This window comes from Prionailurus bengalensis, chromosome B2 (genome assembly GCF_016509475.1).
Source record: "Prionailurus bengalensis isolate Pbe53 chromosome B2, Fcat_Pben_1.1_paternal_pri, whole genome shotgun sequence".
NCBI lineage: Eukaryota > Metazoa > Chordata > Mammalia > Carnivora > Felidae > Prionailurus > Prionailurus bengalensis.
The window spans coordinates 52861898-52881300 of NC_057349.1; positions in this window are offsets into that span (position 1 = coordinate 52861898).

The window sequence follows — 19403 nt, forward strand, 5'->3', positions numbered from 1 at the left end:
GAAAAGAAAGGGTGTTGAGTTCATTAATACTTAGTGCTTTTGTAAGTCATTGTGAAGAGTGGTTCAGTGAATCATGAGAGACCCCTATTGACCTTTTTAGGTATTATGAGAAATCCATCGCTATTTACAACAATACTTTCTTTGCGTTCCCCTGTGCTAGTGAGCATTTGTATAAATCAGAGGTGCTTGAGATCAATGGTCATATCTCATTTGTCTTTGTTTCCCAGCACCTACTATATAGCCCAGTAACTATTAGCAGTCTAATAATATCCATTTAGTAATACTGTACTGTATTGGCTCGAAGTAAATAGCTTACACCTAAGAGGCTCCCCCACTGAGAGTAGGTTAAATGCAAGGAACTTTATCGAAAGGATGCAGGAACCTCTCACCATTCCAAAGTAGGACTAGAACTGGGTCTCAGATATACCTGGAATCTGAATGCGATCAGGCTCTTCATCCATCTTTTTTTTCTTAGTTCCTCTCTACACATCTCATTAATTTCTTCCCTCTCTATCCATTTCTCTAGTTCATACAAAAGAATACAGCGATACTAGCAGAGGCAAAATTCTAAACGTTGTAGTTTTTCACTAGATGTAGCAAGGATGCTTTAGTTTGTCCCTAGTCCAGATTCTCTAGTAGAGTTTGGGCAGGGGAGGCAGCAAGTCTTAGAAGAAAACAATGAACAGACATTCCCATTGGAGTCTAGTCTGTCAAAGAATGAATGAATGAACAAATGAATAAATAGTTGTTCATATTATCTGGCACCAGAATATTAAAAAAGCCTGAGAATACAAGAACATATAAAAGGACCAATTTACATATTACATATTACATATTACTGATTCACCATGTCACATGGCTGTGAAAGGTTAGTGTATTCAATAAATTTGGCAAATGATATATAATATCCACGTCGTGGGGAAAGTTGTTAGTAACAGAAGAAGCCAAAAATATGAAATCAACTAAAATCCCTAAAATAAACATAAAAATAAACATAAAATAAACAACTTTTTTATGGTGAAGCTGAATTTCATAAAAATTCTTGAAGTGTGAACGTTCGCTTTTCCTTTCAGAAAAAGGGCTGACATATATATTAAAGTGTTGGACTGGTTAGATTGCAATATTGGAATATTAGAAAACAGAGCACAGCCCTCATTTTTCTGGACATCTGGCAAGTTGACTGTAGTTTCAGATGACTGGTCACTGTTTTCCTCCAAAACAGGATTAGCCCATTGGGTGTGGGTTTAATGATTTTTGCTTAGAATTCTTCCCTCTTTCATAAATCTTTGAGGCATTACTAGAGGTTTTCTGAAGAATTAAAACAACCTTTCAACATCATCCTATAGCCTGTCTCTTCGTAGTTTCTCAGTAAATATTTGTTGAAGACATGAATCTCCTCTTCTTAGTTTCCCAATCCTGTAGCAGCAAACTCAGCCGAATTTTCTGACCATTTCCACAGTGGAAAAAGAAGGAGCTGACCAATGAAATGTAAAGAGTAAAATGGGAGGTTGTGTGTGATTTCGGAAATCAGGGAATTCTATGTTAAAATTCTAAATGGTTACACGGTACATATTAGATCTGCACTTTAGTTCAAATTAGGTGTTCAGGGAAGCATTGACTTCACAGAATCGAGATCTTAGGCTTGAATGACTCTAAAGCAACTGCATGATTCATTACTGTCCCTGTACCTCACCTAAAACTAGCAAGTGTTCAAGTCACAGAATTGTGTTAGCAGGCACTAAATCTGAAAATTGCAGAAAATAGCTCAGTTCTTTACATCTCCAATAGTCTGATAATTTCCAAGAATTTCTAGAAAATTGTATATAGTATAAAATATACTATATATAAATGTACATAATAATGAAATAACCACTGGAAAACATCTGGAGACCAACATACTAACTCATCATCATCCTAATGAAAGTAGGTGAACTGCAGGGTTGACAAGCAAAGTACCATTGCTCGGTCTGCCTTCCTCATTTTCCCCATGTACTTTTAGTATTGAATGTGAGATGGTGAAAATGATCTCCTTTTACACCCTTGGAGTTCTTGTTTAGAATTGCCATTTCTCCTCCTCATCTTACACACAATGGTCCCTTGAACCAAATAACCTCTTACTTAGCCAAGTAAAATCCTGGATTACGATTTGCATTTTCTTTTGATTTTACTGAGTAATAGGATTGAGGTATCATAAATCCTACCAGTTTATCCTGTAGAGCTGAAGCATTATTAATAAGGGACATGATTTGTTTATGTAGAGATAGATTTCACTCTATTTCCTTTCTCTATTTCATCTGGAAACTGGGACTTAAATCACCCTTCGTGGACTAAAATTTACATGGTTTTACCAACACAATTCAAAGCAGGAATTAGGTTTAAAGATCCTAAATAATAAATTTTAGTTCTCAGTTTCCAAATCCCACAAGCCATCCAAATAAACTTTAGATGATTTGTTTAAATGTTCCCTTTCAGAGTATTTATTTAAAATACACAAGAGCTAATGTGCTATGTTATACTTGATTAATGCCCAATTAAATGTTGTAAATTGTAAACCTGGCATATTTACCCAGGAGTTAATTTTCCTTATACAGAAGGGTAGGTATTCTGTATTTTATTCAACACTTTTCATGGATTTTATATTTGAATATTATCAAAGTGCACATTACTGAGAATGCTACTGAGCTGTTAAACTTCCATTATACAATTAAAGATGAAGTTACTATTAGTAATCAGCTTCAATAGAAATTACTAATTATTCATTTTAATTTTGCATTCTCTCAGTGTGTTGCTGATTTGTTCTTTTTTTAAACTATTTTGATTCCACTCATCATATCCAGTCAATACCCACAATATTGTACTGATAATTTAATAGGCCAAGATTGTCTTCACTTGTTTTGTTCTCCTATGTAAACATAAGAATTCAGTGCATATTCTTTCATTTGATAAAATATTTTTGTACCTTAATAATTTTAGCTTCTGATTTTTCACTTCATTTAGAACTACTCTCAAATTAACATTCATGTTATATATTAGGATTCAGGAAAGAAAGGTGTTATTTACAGTAACCAGCACTATTTTTATCATAACAATAATTTTAAAAAGCCAACAATATTCTCAGATGACTCAATTAAACCTTTTGAATTTAGGTTTCAATTAAAATTTTCTAGGATGCCTTGGGTTATTATTGGTTTTAGATTTCATCCAAATATTAAAATTAAAGCTAAACTAACTAGTTTACAAAGCTTACTAATTTATAAAGTCAAACAATTTAATTACTCAGTTAGGAACTTTACAATTTCTTACAAAGGGGTCCTTAAAATTTGTTTAACTATAGATTCTTTAAAAACTCATTTCTAAATGTTAAAAAAAAACTTTTACCCTTTTAATAAACATATGTTGTGAATTGACTTCTGAGGTAGTTTTTGTAATTTAAATCTATCCTGTTTTAGTTTTCCACGGTCCACTTACATGTTTTAACAAAATAAACAATCTTCCCAGGGGGGACTATGAGAAAAAGGTCATGGGCAAAGTCGATTTATTTGGATGCAGTTGAAAATAGGGGAAAGAACATGGGACCAATTGTCTCACTCCCTAATATTTCCCTTCTAAATAGAAGAGAAGAAATTCCCCAAATATTTGTATTGCTTCTCAGATTAGATGTGGCTGACCTACCTTGGACTAGGTAGCACTTACCTCGGATGCTGAGAATTCACAGGAGCCACAGGACAACCATTACACACAGGATGGTATGAGGGTTGGGGGCTTAGACCAATTTTATTTATATTTCCGAGCACAGATCTTCCCAAACAGAAAGTGAAAAAGCAAAAGCAAAACTATTAAAGAACTTGGGTGAAAATAATGATGATGACAATGACACTGCGTATCAGTCTGTGGGATACATTTAAAGCAGCAATCAGTGGAAAATGTATAGCACTATACACTTTCATTGGTAAAAATGAAATCAAAATAGATGCATTTATGTCCCATTTTTAAAAACTGGAAAAAAAAACCAGAACAACAAAGTAAGCCAAAAGAAAATGCAAAAAAAAGAAATAATTTTCAAAAGTGAAAACTGAGGCAGAATACAGAAAACAGTACATCTGATTTGTAAATTAAAATCCTTATTTTTTTGAAAAAAAATTAAAAATAGAGCTACCACCAGCTGACTTGACCAATAAAAGTATAAATACAAAAAATAATAAATGTCAATGAGAAAAATACTGAAACAGAAGAAAAAATTAAATCATAGAAGAATAATTTACAGATATCTTTACAAATACATTGAAAAACTTAGATAAAATGAATTAGTCTCCTAAGGAAACACAGACTACCAAATCTGACCCCATTAGAGTTAGAATGCTTTAAAAGACCATTTCCATAAATGTAATAAAGTTATTAAGGAACTGTCTTGGTTTTCTAAGTTTGCTGTAACAAATTATCACAAACTGGGTCATTTAAAACAAGAGAAACTTATTCTAGCACAGTTCTGAAGACCACAAATCTGAAGTCAAAGTGTCATCAAGCCAAGCTCCCTCTAAAGTTTCTAGGAGAAAACCTATTTTTGCTCTTTGAAGCTTCTGGTGGCTCCTGGAATTCCTTGGCTCACAGCAGGATAATTCCCCTCTCTACCTCTGTCTTCACCTGGCTTTCTCTGATTCTGTGTGCCCTTCCCTTTTTTTTCATCTCTTGTAAGGACACACACCATTGGATTTAGAGCCCACACTAATCTGAGAGGATCTTAGTTTGATATCTTTAATTACAACTGCAAAGACCCAAAGACTCCTTTTCCAAATAAGGTCACCTTCACAGGTTCTGGGGATTAGAACTAAACAGCATTTGAGGGGCCATTATTCAACCGACTACAGGAACTACTCCACAAAAAAAGTACGAATCTCAAATGGTTTCACATGAGGATACTACCAAACTTCAAAGACCAGATAGACCCAATGCTCTATAAATTATTCCAGAGAAAAGGAAGGAAAGGTGCAAATTCCTTTTAGGAAACAAATATTACACTGATGCCAAAATCTCCCAAAGATAGTAAAAATATAGAAAATTGCATACCATTATCACCAGTGTATGTACATGCAAAAACATTAAATAAAATACTAGCAAATTAATCCAGCACCAGAATAAGAAGATAATAATCAACAACTGGATCTATTTGAAGAATGCACGTTGGTTCAATATTAGGAAATCGATTAATATTGTACACCACATTGATGAATCTCTAAGGGAAAGAATTCATACAATTTTTTGCCATTGATAATAAGAAAGCTTTTGTTAAGATTGACAAACATTCATGATAAAAAAAAAAACTCACTCAAAAATAGGAATTGAGGGATACTTTCTTAACCTTGTAAAATATGTATAACTTAGTCTTAAAGCTAGTGTCTAATTTAGTAGAGAAACATTGGAGACATTTCTCTAAGAATGAGAACAACACAAGTGTGCCCATTAACTCTACAACTCTTCTACATTGTACTAGAAGTATTAGCTGCTATAGACAAAATAAAGTCATAAGAACAGGCTGTAAAGTATTTTTATCTATAGATGACATAATAATATATCCAGAAAATCTTACAATCAATCATAAAACTAACTCAAAAATAATTCAGTAAGGTAGCAGGATTAAAAACTGACAAAAAATTAATGGTCTTTACATATATACACAATAACCAAGTAGTTATATATGATAGTAGATATATATGATTCACCTATGCTAACAGAAGGGAAGATTAAATATTTTGGAATAAACTTAAAAAAAGAAATGTGTCCAACGTATTTTATTCTCTAACAAAATTTTTTTTTAAACGCCAAAGACATAAAAGTAAAATTAGAACATATGGGAAAATACATATGTTCTTATATAGGACAATGCAGCATTATAAAGATGTCTGTGCTCCTTAAATTAATTTATAAATGTAATACAGTCCCAACAAAAACATTAAGAAGTATTTTTATTCAATGGAATTAGAAAGTTGATACTGAAATTCATATGAAAAATCCATACATATTCAGGGCAAAAATGAAAAAGAAAAACTATTAGGGAGGGATAACCCAATCAGATACTTAAACATAATATAGAGTGTGTATAATTACAACAGTTTGGTACTGGCTTATGGAGACACATACGGCAGTGAAATAAATAGAAACCCCATAAACAGATCCAAATATATTTATAAACACACACACACACACACACACACACACACACACACACACACTGAACTTTAGTATATAATGAAGGTAGCATCTTAAATTAATCAGGGGAAAGATGGATATTTTAAAAAAATTTTCTCATTTTGGTAGTCATTTGGGAAAAGAGATAATTACATGTTTATTTTGCATCACACACAAGAATAAACTACAAATAGTTTAGAGATCTAAATGTAAAATTTGAAACCATACAAGTACTAGAGGAAAACATCGAAGAGTCCTCTTTAATTACTGGGTAGGAAAAGGTTTTTTTTTTTTTTTTTTGTTTTTTTAAATTTTTTTTTTCAACGTTTATTTATTTTTGGGACAGAGAGAGACAGAGCATGAATGGGGGAGGGGCAGAGAGAGAGGGAGACACAGAATCGGAAGCAGGCTCCAGGCTCTGAGCCATCAGCCCAGAGCCTGATGCGGGGCTCGAACTCACGGACCGCGAGATCGTGACCTGGCTGAAGTCGGACGCTTAACCGACTGCGCCACCCAGGCGCCCCGGAAAAGGTTTTTTGATGTTGAGTCCAAATCCAGGGATGATTTTTAAAAATGATAATTTGATTACATAACATTTTAAAAACAAAATACATGTTTTGTTGCAAAGAATATCAAAAGTAAAGTCAAAAAGCAATTGAAAATATTTTCAACATATGTTACAAAGGGCTAAAATTTCCAATATATAGGTAACTCTTAAAAATGGAAGGACAAAGATCCAATCAAGCAGAAAAATAAGAAAAAAGAACATATAAACAGACAATTCATAAGAAATAAATAGGAATAATTCTGAAAGCATGAAAAAATGTTCAAACTCACTGATAATTAAAGAAATGTATATTAAAACAACACTGAGGTGTTTCAGAATGGCAAAGTTCTGCAAGTATGCAAACACAACCTGATAAAAATGCTGTGGGGTAAACAGGCACACTCATACATTGCTGTTGGTAATACATTTCTGTATATTTTTGCAAATTCTTTGTAACTCTAGAAATATTTTTTAAATAAAATTTGAAAACGAGACAACCAACAAAAACAAAACCCAAAAACGTCTAAGAACTACAGGATGATCTAAACTCACATGTAAGATGGAAATATATGTGAAACTACACTGAAAAATCATGAAGTGTTACATAAATTTGAAGTATTTTTGCAGAAATTCTGAGGCAGGAACTTAAAGGGGACATAGATATTGTCAATTGTATTGCAGGTCTACAAATTCAACTCTGGGAAGGATAGGAAATCTTTAACACATTCCACTTTGAAGCAGTTGCTGTCTTTCAGAAACAAGTCTAACCTTCTGTAGACTCCTCTGAGATGGTGGAGATGAAATTCTTCAAACTACAGTTTTCAGACTCCCTTATCAACTGGCTTCCTGTTAAGATCTGCCAATGGAGGAAAACTGCAGTGGAAGAAAAGATGCAAGAAATTCTGCCGTGAAGGAGAACTGGAAGGAAGAGGAAGGAAGAAAAGACTGCCTTCCTATTCTCCACTTCCTCTCTGCACTGCCTGTGTAGCTGCAGACTGTGGACCAATCCTCCCTCCTAGACCCAGCTTCTCCAAACAGGCTACCAACCATAGCCAGCAGCACTACCTTGGTAGTTGGAGAGCCAGCCAAGCCATATGCCTACCAACTGGGCCATGGTCTGGGGCAATTCAACACCTATCTATCATTCCACATCAGCAATGTGAGTGCCCACTAGACCACACCACCTTCAGAGATCTGACACGGACCAGACACCCCTGTCCAGATTCCCAGGACAAATTGTGGTTTCCCTCAAATTCCAAAGCACCATCCCCATCCAGTCCTTCCACCAGACCCCTAGGTACCATAACCCTACTGTTTCCCGGTAGTGCTCTCACATCTTGCAGTTATTAAACTTAGATACCTTAGTATCATCTTTTTACTCATTAAGCCTGCCCACACCTGTGTAACCACATCCCTAATCCACTCAGTTTGAAGTATGCAGTGAGGTTTCTGTTTTCCAGCATTGATAACTCTTTTAGAAGGAATTTCTGGGTGTGTCTGTAGGGGGAGTAGATTTTGTTTACAGTTCATTTATTCATTAATTTAATACTTATCAAGCAAATACTTGGTCACTGTCATGAACAATGAATGCAGAAGATAAAAAAATGACATAATTCCTGGCTTTAAATGTTCACAATAAATGGATGAGGTAAATATTTGGACTAGCAATCATCATGTAAACAAGCTATATAACACAGGAGCACTCCACGTGCTATGAGAGCCTGTGAAGAAGCACAGGGCCCAGGTGAGGGCTTTCTGTTAAGGGTGAGAAGGGCATTCTATCGGAGGAAAGAATATCCAGGAGAACATAACAAATTCAAAGAGTGTTGGATAAAATCTGTGACCAGAGGATAGGAGAGGCACACAAATTGAAACCAAACAGGGAAACCATAAGTGATCATGAAAGGTCTTGATGACACAATTCATTTCAAATTCACCCAAAAGCAACAGAGAACCACTAGAAGATTTTTTTCTAGAGGTATTCCCTTTTAATAGTACTTGTGCAGTATATTAGGGAAAAAAAAAAAAAGAGATATCCTTTACCCCTTGGACCTAACTTCCAGAAATGTTGCTTACAGATCCTTCTAGGAAGATATTGACTACTGTATAAATTCACAGTGAACACTAGAGCTTATTATGTATCAGATGCCATTCAAAGCAAGTTACATGTATTAACCCATTTAATCCTCACCACAATGCTATTAGGTAGTTAATATTATCATTTCCGTTTCACAAAGATGAACTTGAGGCTCAGAAAGACTCACTAACTTTCCCAGGGTCATAGAACTAGTAAGAGGCAACGTTAGGCTTTGAACCCAGCAGCAAGGGCGCCAGGATCCATGCTGTTAGCCACTATGCTATGATGTGTCACACGCTTACATGGGTATATGTGGGAAAACCATGCAATAAATATTCTAACACAAATGACTCATACACTACATTTTACTCTGCACCTTGTTCTTTCAAGTAGTAATTTACCTTGAAGATGGTTCCTTATCAACACATTTGATCCACTTTATTCTGACTATACAATAGTCCATTATGTAAACATTCCAAACTAAAACATTTCTCTATTGATTAATATTAAGGTTCATTACAGGCTTGGGTTTTAGAAATAATGCTGCAACAAAATTAATAGCAGAGGAATTGTTCAAAAAATTTATTTTTTTAATATCAAAATGTTGCACAATTGCCTGTCACAAATAGAGATGTTCAGTAGCCCTACCATCAGTGTAAGAGAATGCCTTCTACTCCATATTCCTGCTAAGGGGAGTTTTCATCAAATTTTGTTTTTAAATTTTTTGCCTGATGGGTGAAAAGTGATCCTCACAGTATTTTAAAAATAGCCTGATGTGTTGAAATGTGTGTTTTGGAAAGATAAGCTGAGGCAGTCTGGAGGTTACCTTGGCCACACCAAGACTCAAGGCAGAAGGGACAGGTAGGAAACAGTTACAACAGACTGTGGAAAAAATGGATGGCTTAACCAGAGCAGTGCCTTGAATGTATTAGGAGGAAAAAATAAGAGGAAGGGAGAGCATATCACAAAGACCAGCTGTGGAAGTAGATCCACAGAACTTTGTTCATGATATTTAATATTGTGTTAAAGGTGGGCAAGAGAGAGAAAGGATTCAAGAATATTTCCTAGATATTTCCTAGGTTTATGAGTTAGGAAGCCAGGAGAATTATAATGAAAATAACTGGCCTAGGAAACACAGAAGAAGGCATAGGTCTGCGGTCATGCCAGAGTTAACAAGGATGATAAAAAGTCCCTTACAAATCTAAGATTCTATTATTTATTTATTGAAACTACCTTCATCTGTGGTAGGGGATATTTCAGAAGATTCATATATATTTAATGTCACAGAACATTGAGTCACTGAATTTTGCAGTGACACAAAGGCCCTTAAATCAAATTGCCCAGCACATTTAGGAAACTAGCCTCACTATGCCAGAGTATTCTTTTAGTATTCTGCCATCTAGTGAACAACAATTATTTGTGCAACTTGGCCTGTGAATTGGTTCTTCAGAACAAAGAAACACAAATTTTTTGCTTCTCATCAGATGTCTTTTTAGAGTTTCCACATCATAGAAAAGTAACCTGAAAATGCATCACATTTTCAGCAAAATCCAATCTCATAATTATCTAATTTTTAAACATAGAGGAAAGAATGAAAGCATGGATCCTATCAGCTAAATCCCAAAATTTGACCTTGGGCTCATCTTGAAAATTGATGTAATTAAAATCATAGGGAAAATTACCGAGAGTTTCCTTTACATTATGCCACCCCGTTCCACCATTAAAAACCACCACAATAAAAACACAAACACAGAACAAAATCTTTACTCATTTCTTTCTGTCATAAAATATCCTTAAGTAAATAGTCTTTGTCCATTCAATGAGCTATGCTTAATAATATTATCAAAACTTCATCATCTGAAAAATTGTCTTATGTGACGCATTAGAGATTGTATGTGAATGTTGTGGAAGAATATCATGAAAAATGTGTTTTCTCTCTATTTCTATAAATGCTTCATTGATTTCTCCTGAGGTGTTTACTTGTTTTTCGTGCAGCTAATGAACTAATGTACTTTTGTGTTGCTAACGTGTGGTATTACTTATCATACTTCATTCATATACAGATTTTAATTATTGGTTTGCAAGCCTGTCTCCCCAAAGGACCTATGAATTTCCTGATTGAAGATACAATGTCATATTCAGTTTTATATGTCCTGTAATTCATGATGTACAGTACCTACTGCTTTCAATAAATTTTAATGAATAAATGATTTGAAATTATTCAATTGAATTAATGGCAGATATTTATAATGTCATTAATTCTAATTCAAATTAAATTCACATATAATTTAAAATAAGCAATCACTGCACTCATCTTCCCTTATTAAGCCTAACAGAGACAAGACTGAACATATTGCCTAAGTACCCACAGAGCCCTAAAATATAGATGTATGCTCATTAGAATTATTGGAGTTAGGTAGACAAAAATCCTCCTTTGAAATTTGTCTTATAGGTAATGGCAATATTCCCAGCCTCGTCAACTTCTTTCACTTGGCAGATCTCTGCGGTCCATCTGTTCAACTTGAATGCTGAAATGATCTCAAAGTGAGCATGCCTTATGGATATCTTTATCCTGCATGATCATATGCCAGCAGAATGCATAAACTCATGCTATTTCAGATTGTCAAATGAAATTGTTCCCAAGAGAGTATTTCACTGCCTCATGGATAACGATTATGAACAAAACCTCAAAATCATAAAATCTGCGCTAAAAGTTCTATTGGTATTAGTACTATACAATAGTTACACGGCCTCTTAATCTATCTACATACTTAACTTCTTTAATTTTACTATATCCAAGTTCATTCTAAGAAGTTCAAATAAGGACCTCACCAGTTTTGTGGTTTATTGAAATTACCAAATTCTGTTCCCTCATGCAGCTGTTTTTATTTTAATTTTAACACCTCTGCTTTAAAAGAAAACAAACCTGAGTACTTTTTTTTGGATTGTTAATCATATTTGTATATTTTCCAGAGCATTATCCCCATCTATCTTGTGATACTGAAAATGCAGGAAGAGAAAAAAAGCATTATTACTCTTAAGAAATTTAGTTTATTTTACAATTTGTGTCTGACCTCTATGACATGCATGGTCTATACCTACTATTTCTTGGACAGCTGTGTGTCCCAGAAAATTTAGAGATGATAGAAGTAAATTTCCTGTTCATATAGAATCCCATCAGCTCATCTTGACTAGGGAACTCAAGAGAAGGAATTAAGCACACTCTACTTGCCCCCTTCTGGGATCCTCTCTCTTTCTCTCTCATAATGGCTTTTCCTCAAGAAACACACATTTTCTGCTCTATCAAGCTGTAAGTTTATAGAAGCATCCTTTGTCACCAAGGCTGGAGTGAGTGGGGAAGGGAGCAGTCGTCATCCAACTCTGGCTACGGATAGTAACTTAAATTTAGAATGAAATATTGAAAAATCCATTTGGCCCCAGATCCCAGCCATAATTACCATTAAACCTTATTTGAAATAAGCTGATATATTGATAGGCAGTTGACAATGCTTGTGTCTTGGTTCTCAGTAAATTCTGAAATTTGGAGGCAAAGAAATTATTCTTAGCCCCCTCAGACGCCATTATGGCTTATTAATAATGATTTCTTTTTTTTTCTAACTGTTGAAACGGACCTGGCTTTAGTTTCATAATTATCATGCTACATGATCTGTGAAATACACTGCTTCTGTTATGATCTCCAATGGAAAAGGTGTGAAAAGTTGCAAACAGAACCATTCAGCATACAAGACTCACAGTCTTAAAAAGAAAATCTTAACTATATAAAAATAATTAAAATAATTTTTTTTCAACGTTTATTTTTGGGACAGAGAGAGACAGAGCATGAACGGGGGAGGGGCAGAGAGAGAGGGAGACACAGAATCGGAAACAGGCTCCAGGCTCTGAGCCATCAGCCCAGAGCCCGACGCGGGGCCAGAACTCCCGGACCGCGAGATCGTGACCTGGCTGAAGTCGGATGCTTAACCGACTTCGCCACCCAGGCGCCCCTAAAATAATTTTTAAGAAGATTCACACTTAGGTAAAGAGAGTTATAATAATGTTGGGAGTGAACACATAGGAAAGGAAAGGAGAAAGGAGAAATGAAAGGAAACCCAAAATGAAAGAACTCTCCCAAGAGGACCCCAAGAACTGAGTGAATTCACGAATTTAAGCCATCAACCGGTTCTAAGGACACATACAAAAGTTTACCTAGCAATCCAGATTCCCCAAAGCACTGACACAGTGCAGACAGTGCCTCAAGCCCTCCTGGATGAAAAAAAGGCTTGGAGAGCAGTACAGTAATTACCTGTGGTATCCAAGTTTCTCCAGATAGAAGACATCCGCATGCCGTAGAGTTACACTTCATAATGATTCGGTAGGTGAGCCCACACAAGATATTTTTCTCTTCCAAGTCGCACGTTGTGGAGTTAATAGAAAAAAGGGTAGCTGCCAGAGTGGCAGGTAATCAAAACCTGAAAATTAAGGAGGTTATCTGTAAGCCTGCTGACGACGCCCCCTCTTTGGATATTGTTTAAACCCTAACCCGCTTTGTCAATTACCATAATTCTTCACTGGAAGGAGGTATCTCATTGGCCACAGCTGAGCCTATAGAAGAACACAGTGACACCCACTTAAGACTGTAAAGCCAACATAAGGATGTCAGGAAATCAAACCAGTAGCATACAGAAGGTGAAAATAGGTTTCCACTAGGCTAACAGGATAAATACAAAAGTAGACTTTTGAATGAAGATGCCTGAAGAGGGTAACAACATGCTTAAAGATGCTGATCATTTAACTTTAGGAGATCAGAGACATCAATGCCTAGTAATCTAAGAAGTCACCCAGGAACAGAGTATTAAGGAAGGTTTGGTCATAAGTATAGTTATAAACAAAGATACCCCTGTAGGCTCAGAGCAATAGCTACAAACAAACAAGATCCAAGTCTAGTGCCTTTCATTGTGCAGTAGTTTCAGACATCATTCTTTGGCTGCCTGACAGATCAGCACCAGAATGATCTGATTTTCATGAAACCCTAAGAGCCAAAAATGCTTGCTTCTGGGAAAAGGAATTGAAATATGCAAGGAATGTCAGGAACATACTTAACTCTGTGTTGTAATGAGCTTTTAGATATAGCTTTATATATAAAACATCAGATTTTAAAACTTAAGAAATGGAGAGCAGTGATACAAATTTTAAATTAAGTGAAAAAAATACAATTTTTTTTTTTACCAAAACACTTACATTAGCACAGATTCATACAATCCAGGGTCAACATCACCTAGGAACTGTTAGAAATGCAAATTCTTCTCCAACCCAGATCTCCTGGATTGGTAACTCTGGGGTGGGACCTAGCAGTCTGTGGGGTAACAAGCCCTCCAGGTGATTCTGACTGAAGTTTGAAAAACACTGGTGAAGACTATAAGGAAACAAAATTAACATTGGATATTTAAAGTGAAAGAAGTAAAAAACCTTACATTATCACATGGTAATGCTGATACGTTTGATATTAATTACAGGTGGAGGTTGCAAAGTGAATTATTTACAACTGACATCATCAAAGGTTTTTATGAAGCTGGAATTTTTAAAAAATATTTTAAATGTGTTCTAACTATGCGATAAAAGAACCAGTATTATATCGTGCTATACTATAATGTATTATTTCTTATTGCTGCTTATCTACCTTTGTAAGGAAGTCAATAAAATTTTCAAAAGTAGCAAGTACCCCTTATGAAACTAAACTAAATGAAGAGAAAATAAAACACAAAATCTTTGTGTTTGGTAAGAAAATATCGAGCTTAGGAAAGGCATAGAACAGGAAGCAGATAGCCAGACTGATCAACTGAATTCAGTGAACAAACTAAATTAAACCAGAAGTCTCAAAGATCCAACCTCTAGCTTACAAAATGAATAAAATTAAAGTGTAAATACTTGCTTGTTACTGGTGACAGGGCTTGCTACTGACTCTGAATCTAAGGGCATATCTAATAAGAAAGGAAATGGCTAGAGATGGAATAAATTCAGCCAACTAGCAGACCACTGGTGTGAGAAAATTGAAAATGATAGATGTCTCACAGATAATAACTATAGTAACAAGAGTGGAAGATAGAGGCTGTTGACAACGCAGGCTGAATCATGAGCTGTCATTTAGAGATGAACTGAAAAACAGAAAAATCATTTGGCAAATGATGATTTCCCCCGTTTGATGAGAAAATAAATGCACAACCTTGGCATAAGAAGTGGAGGTCCTTAAGGAAATCCATGAGCAAACAGGCATGACTCTGAAATAAACTGAATCAAGAAGAGCATATGCTGGAACAGGAGGTGGAGAGGTTGTAAGATACAGAGTCGAGCATAGTTAAAGACAGAGAATTTGAGAAACGGAGAGTGAATGGCAGAAGACAAAGAGCCTCTACGGAAACCATATTGCTGTCCTCTGTGTCAATGGCTCACCGCTTCTCACACTCTTGAACTGTGTAGCACAGGAGACCGGACTCTTCATTCCAGCTCATGTAACTTGATTAATTCACAAATGATATCAAACCAACTGCCATGAGAATATAATGCTTTCCAATAAATTTTAAACAAAAAGCAAAGAACTATGCCTATACATTTTTCACCTACATGTTATTAGCCTATTACTAAGGACACCAACTTAGGGGGAGATCCCATGGATGAATGTGATATATTTTAAAATAAATATCTGGTCCTCAAGACAAGAGGCATAAATGATTATAATTCTTAAAAGAAAATCAAGGATGAAGAAGAGCCCATAGGAAAAAAGGGAATAAACAAAAGGGGAGGAAAAGAGAGAGGCAAACACGTTTAGATTTGGTGAAAGGAAGGATATACCTGTACAAAGGAATATACCTGTACAAAGAAATCTGGGATCTCTTTCCCAGATCAAAGAGATCTGGGAGTAGCTCTTCCTTTCATCACCAAATCTAAACAACCTGGACCAGAACAGGACAACCAGACCTTCCCTTCCCGCCAGCGGGGACAGTGAAACACAGCCCGCTATCTGAACCGAGACCTGGAAATTTCTTACAATATTTGAAAAACCAAAGTACAATTAAGGTACTGTAAAATATTTTAAATCATTTAGAGCCCTATTCTGCTAGCAACCACTTTTGTTGCTTTTTGCCATCTTTTCTTCCTTTTTTTTTTTTTTCTAAGCATAACCACATTGGGACTCTGCTATGCTTTCATGTATGTGGTAGCAGTGACATACCTGGAAAATTCTCCTACATGGTGCTTATTTCTTCTGGAGTCCATCTTACTGGTGAGCTCTTTTTTCAGCTGACCTGGGACCAGCTTGTTTTGCTGCAGTGAAGATGGTAAGCAGTGTCAGGTGAGTGACAGAATCTGTTCTGATTCTTTTCATTAACCCACCTCAGCTGGACACAAACATCCATGAATAGTGTGTGAACTCTGTGTTCATTTCCCTTTACCCGTCTTTCATTCAGATTCCAGTAAAACACAGTTTTAGCTTCTGCTGCATTATAAAATATTTTAACATCCAGTGGGGACTAGTGCACTTTTACTATTCACCCTTTGAGAAATTGCCCTCTGAATTTTCACATGTTAATTTCTTTTCAAATAAATTGTAGTATCACTTTATCTCTAAATAAAACAAAATATCTTTTAATTTTATTTGTTACTGCCTTTTGGAGATTCTTTAAGGGAGCTATAAATATTGAATATTCTTATCTAGGAACAAGGTGGTTTTGTCTTTGCTTTCATTTGAGTTTCTTTTATTCCTTTCATTAGAGTTTTACAGCTATCTTTATCACAGTAGTACCTAATTGCTGCTAAATGTATTTGTAGGTAAGTTATTTTTGTTTTTATTATGACAATCTTATTTGTTTTTATTTTGACAATATTTGTTTTCCTATCTAGTTACTATTTGTATAAAGAATGATACTTTTTTGTTGTCATTTCCTAAATACCTTAATTCTGTGATCATTTTAATATTTTTACAGTTTGGAAAACATCACTCCACGGTTTTCAGGTATGCAATGATAATATTTACAAAGGCTGATGATTTGCACTCCTGCCTTTTATTCTGTGCACCTTTAAATGCCTGAGCAAAGACTCTGGAACAGCCCTGACTAATAACGGTGATAACAGCAGCTCTCCATTCCGTAAAACTGAAGGCAATAATGCTGAGCGACCTTTCATTTGAAGCATATGTTTTCCTACCACATTTAAAGTGACTACCTATTCCTATGTTGTTTTGTTGGATTTTATTAAGAATTCCATGTGCTTTTTCTCCTTTGTGGTCCTCAAGAGTCTCACCAAAATAAGGTTGCAGACTTCAAGTTATGAACTATTTGATGCCAGATGCAGACGAGTTCACACCTGTTGGTCTTCCTCTAGTTCTGAATCAAAACTGCCAGACAGCATCCATAAAACATTCCAGGTTTCTCTAAGCTTCGTTGTGCCAAGAGTCAACTCTGCATCCTTAACAGGAAGGGAGCAGAGCTCTGAAGTAACCAGGTGATGTCTTTTTCACAGGCAGGTTGCAAAGGAATCCATGGCTTGGCCTGTGTAATGATAGATATATACTTGTTAACAAGTATATAGATTTATTACATGACTCTCACAAAGCACATTAATCACACTTGACCTGCCCCAGAAGCAATAGGTCTCAAAGTTTTACCAGTGACAGCAATAAAAGCACAACCAGTCAGAAGACAAAAATTTGGACACATCACATTGGGAACTGTCATTAATTTCAGCTTCACAGATTTTCAACCCTTTTAGATTGGGAAAGGAAAGTTGTTTAAGGCACAAATCTCCCACAACAGATAACTTAAACACTCCTTTTGCAAACACCAGCAAACGAGGTCAATGTAAGTCTAACACAAGTGCCTCTTAGGACTGTGCTCAGTAAATCTCACTCTAAACATACACAGGAATTGTATCTCTTAGAAGAGATATCTTCAAGAGCCAAAGCATAAGAGACTCTTAAAAACTGAGAACAAACTGAGGGTTGATGGGGGGGTGGGAGGGAGGGGAAGGTGGGTGATGGGTATTGAGGAGGGCACCTTTTGGGATGAGCACTGGGTGTTGTATGGAAACCAATTTGACAATAAACTTCATATATTGAAAAAAAAAAGAAGAGATATCTTCATTCCCTGAAGCTTTTTTTAAACGTTTATTTATTTATTTTAAGAGAGAGAGAGAGTATGTGTGAGCTGGGGGGGGGGGGGTTGGGGGCAGAGGCAGAGAGGGAGAGAGAGAAACAGAGAAAGAGAGAAAGAGAGAGAGAATTCCAACTGAGGCTCTGAGGCTCCAGGCTGTCAGCCCAGAGCCCAACTCGAAGCTCAAACCCACAAACCATAAGATCATGACCTAAGCCAAAACCAAGAGAAATGTGGCTCAACCAACTGAGACACCCAGGCCCCCTCCATAAAGCTTTCTTAATTAGCTAAACTTGACAACCCTATTACAAAGCTGAGTAGTGTCAAACAAACTAAACGGAGAAAGAATTTTGTTCAAAGCACATTTCATCCAAGGATTCCATATCCGAAAAGGGTTGTGTCTTTCATTCTAAAGAGAAAAAGGCCAGAAAAGTTAAGCGATTTCCCTTGTTGACCGTGTGACGTAATAATTAATTAGTTAGGAAGTAGGTGTCAGGTCGAGTTTAGATCTGCAGCATCACTGTTAAGTCTTATGCGATGGAAGGTAAGGAGGGGAAAAGGAAAACAAAAAAAGGTACACATAAATTTATAATAAAAAATGATCAATGTTTAAAATTTAACATATAAAACAGATTACTTTTATCCCTTCTGTTGTGATTCACAGTTCCCAGGTTTTATAATAGACCCTCTCGCAGGTCGCCAAATATCGTTTGTCGAAAGAGCTGAAATATGTTAACATACAGAAATGTTTTCCACTCCTTATTAAAACTGTGATATTGATAGAAAATAATAACTAGACTTTCATGACGTTTGGCACATGATAAATGCTCTGGTCTACTTTTTAATATTTTCAAGTTTTTATTTTTTAATATTAGTAATAATCATGATGATAAAAATAAACTTAGTACAATTTGCCAATAATAGGAAAATCAATAATTAACAGCATGCTATTGTGTGCCAAATTAAATCAGAGTTTTTAGGAAAAAGAATTGAAAGTGTCACTCTTTTAGCAAGATGCTAGTAAGAATACAGATTTTATATATAGTCATCTTTCTAAGGATCTTTTAGGGAAAATATTACATATTAACTAACTGGTTGTGTTTAACGTACACATACCCTTTTGAAGCATCTTCCTCAAATTGATATCCTTCCTCGACTATAATTAGCACAGCACCTGAAACATAGTAGACACCCAATCTATTTTAACTAGATTCTAAAACTGTTGTTCAGATGACCTTGTGTTTTATAATTGTATTTCACAACCAGATGGTTCCACAGCAGACATGGTCCTTCAATATATTTTAATTGAGTTCATTGAGTTCACTAGCAGCCTGATCATACCTAAGTCAAATGATAGAATTTAGATTTTAAGCCACCCAGACCAAGAAGTATATCCTATGAGAATTCATCAATAGATACCCAGTCCTTGAAGTCCTGCCCCAAATAGCAGGCTGAA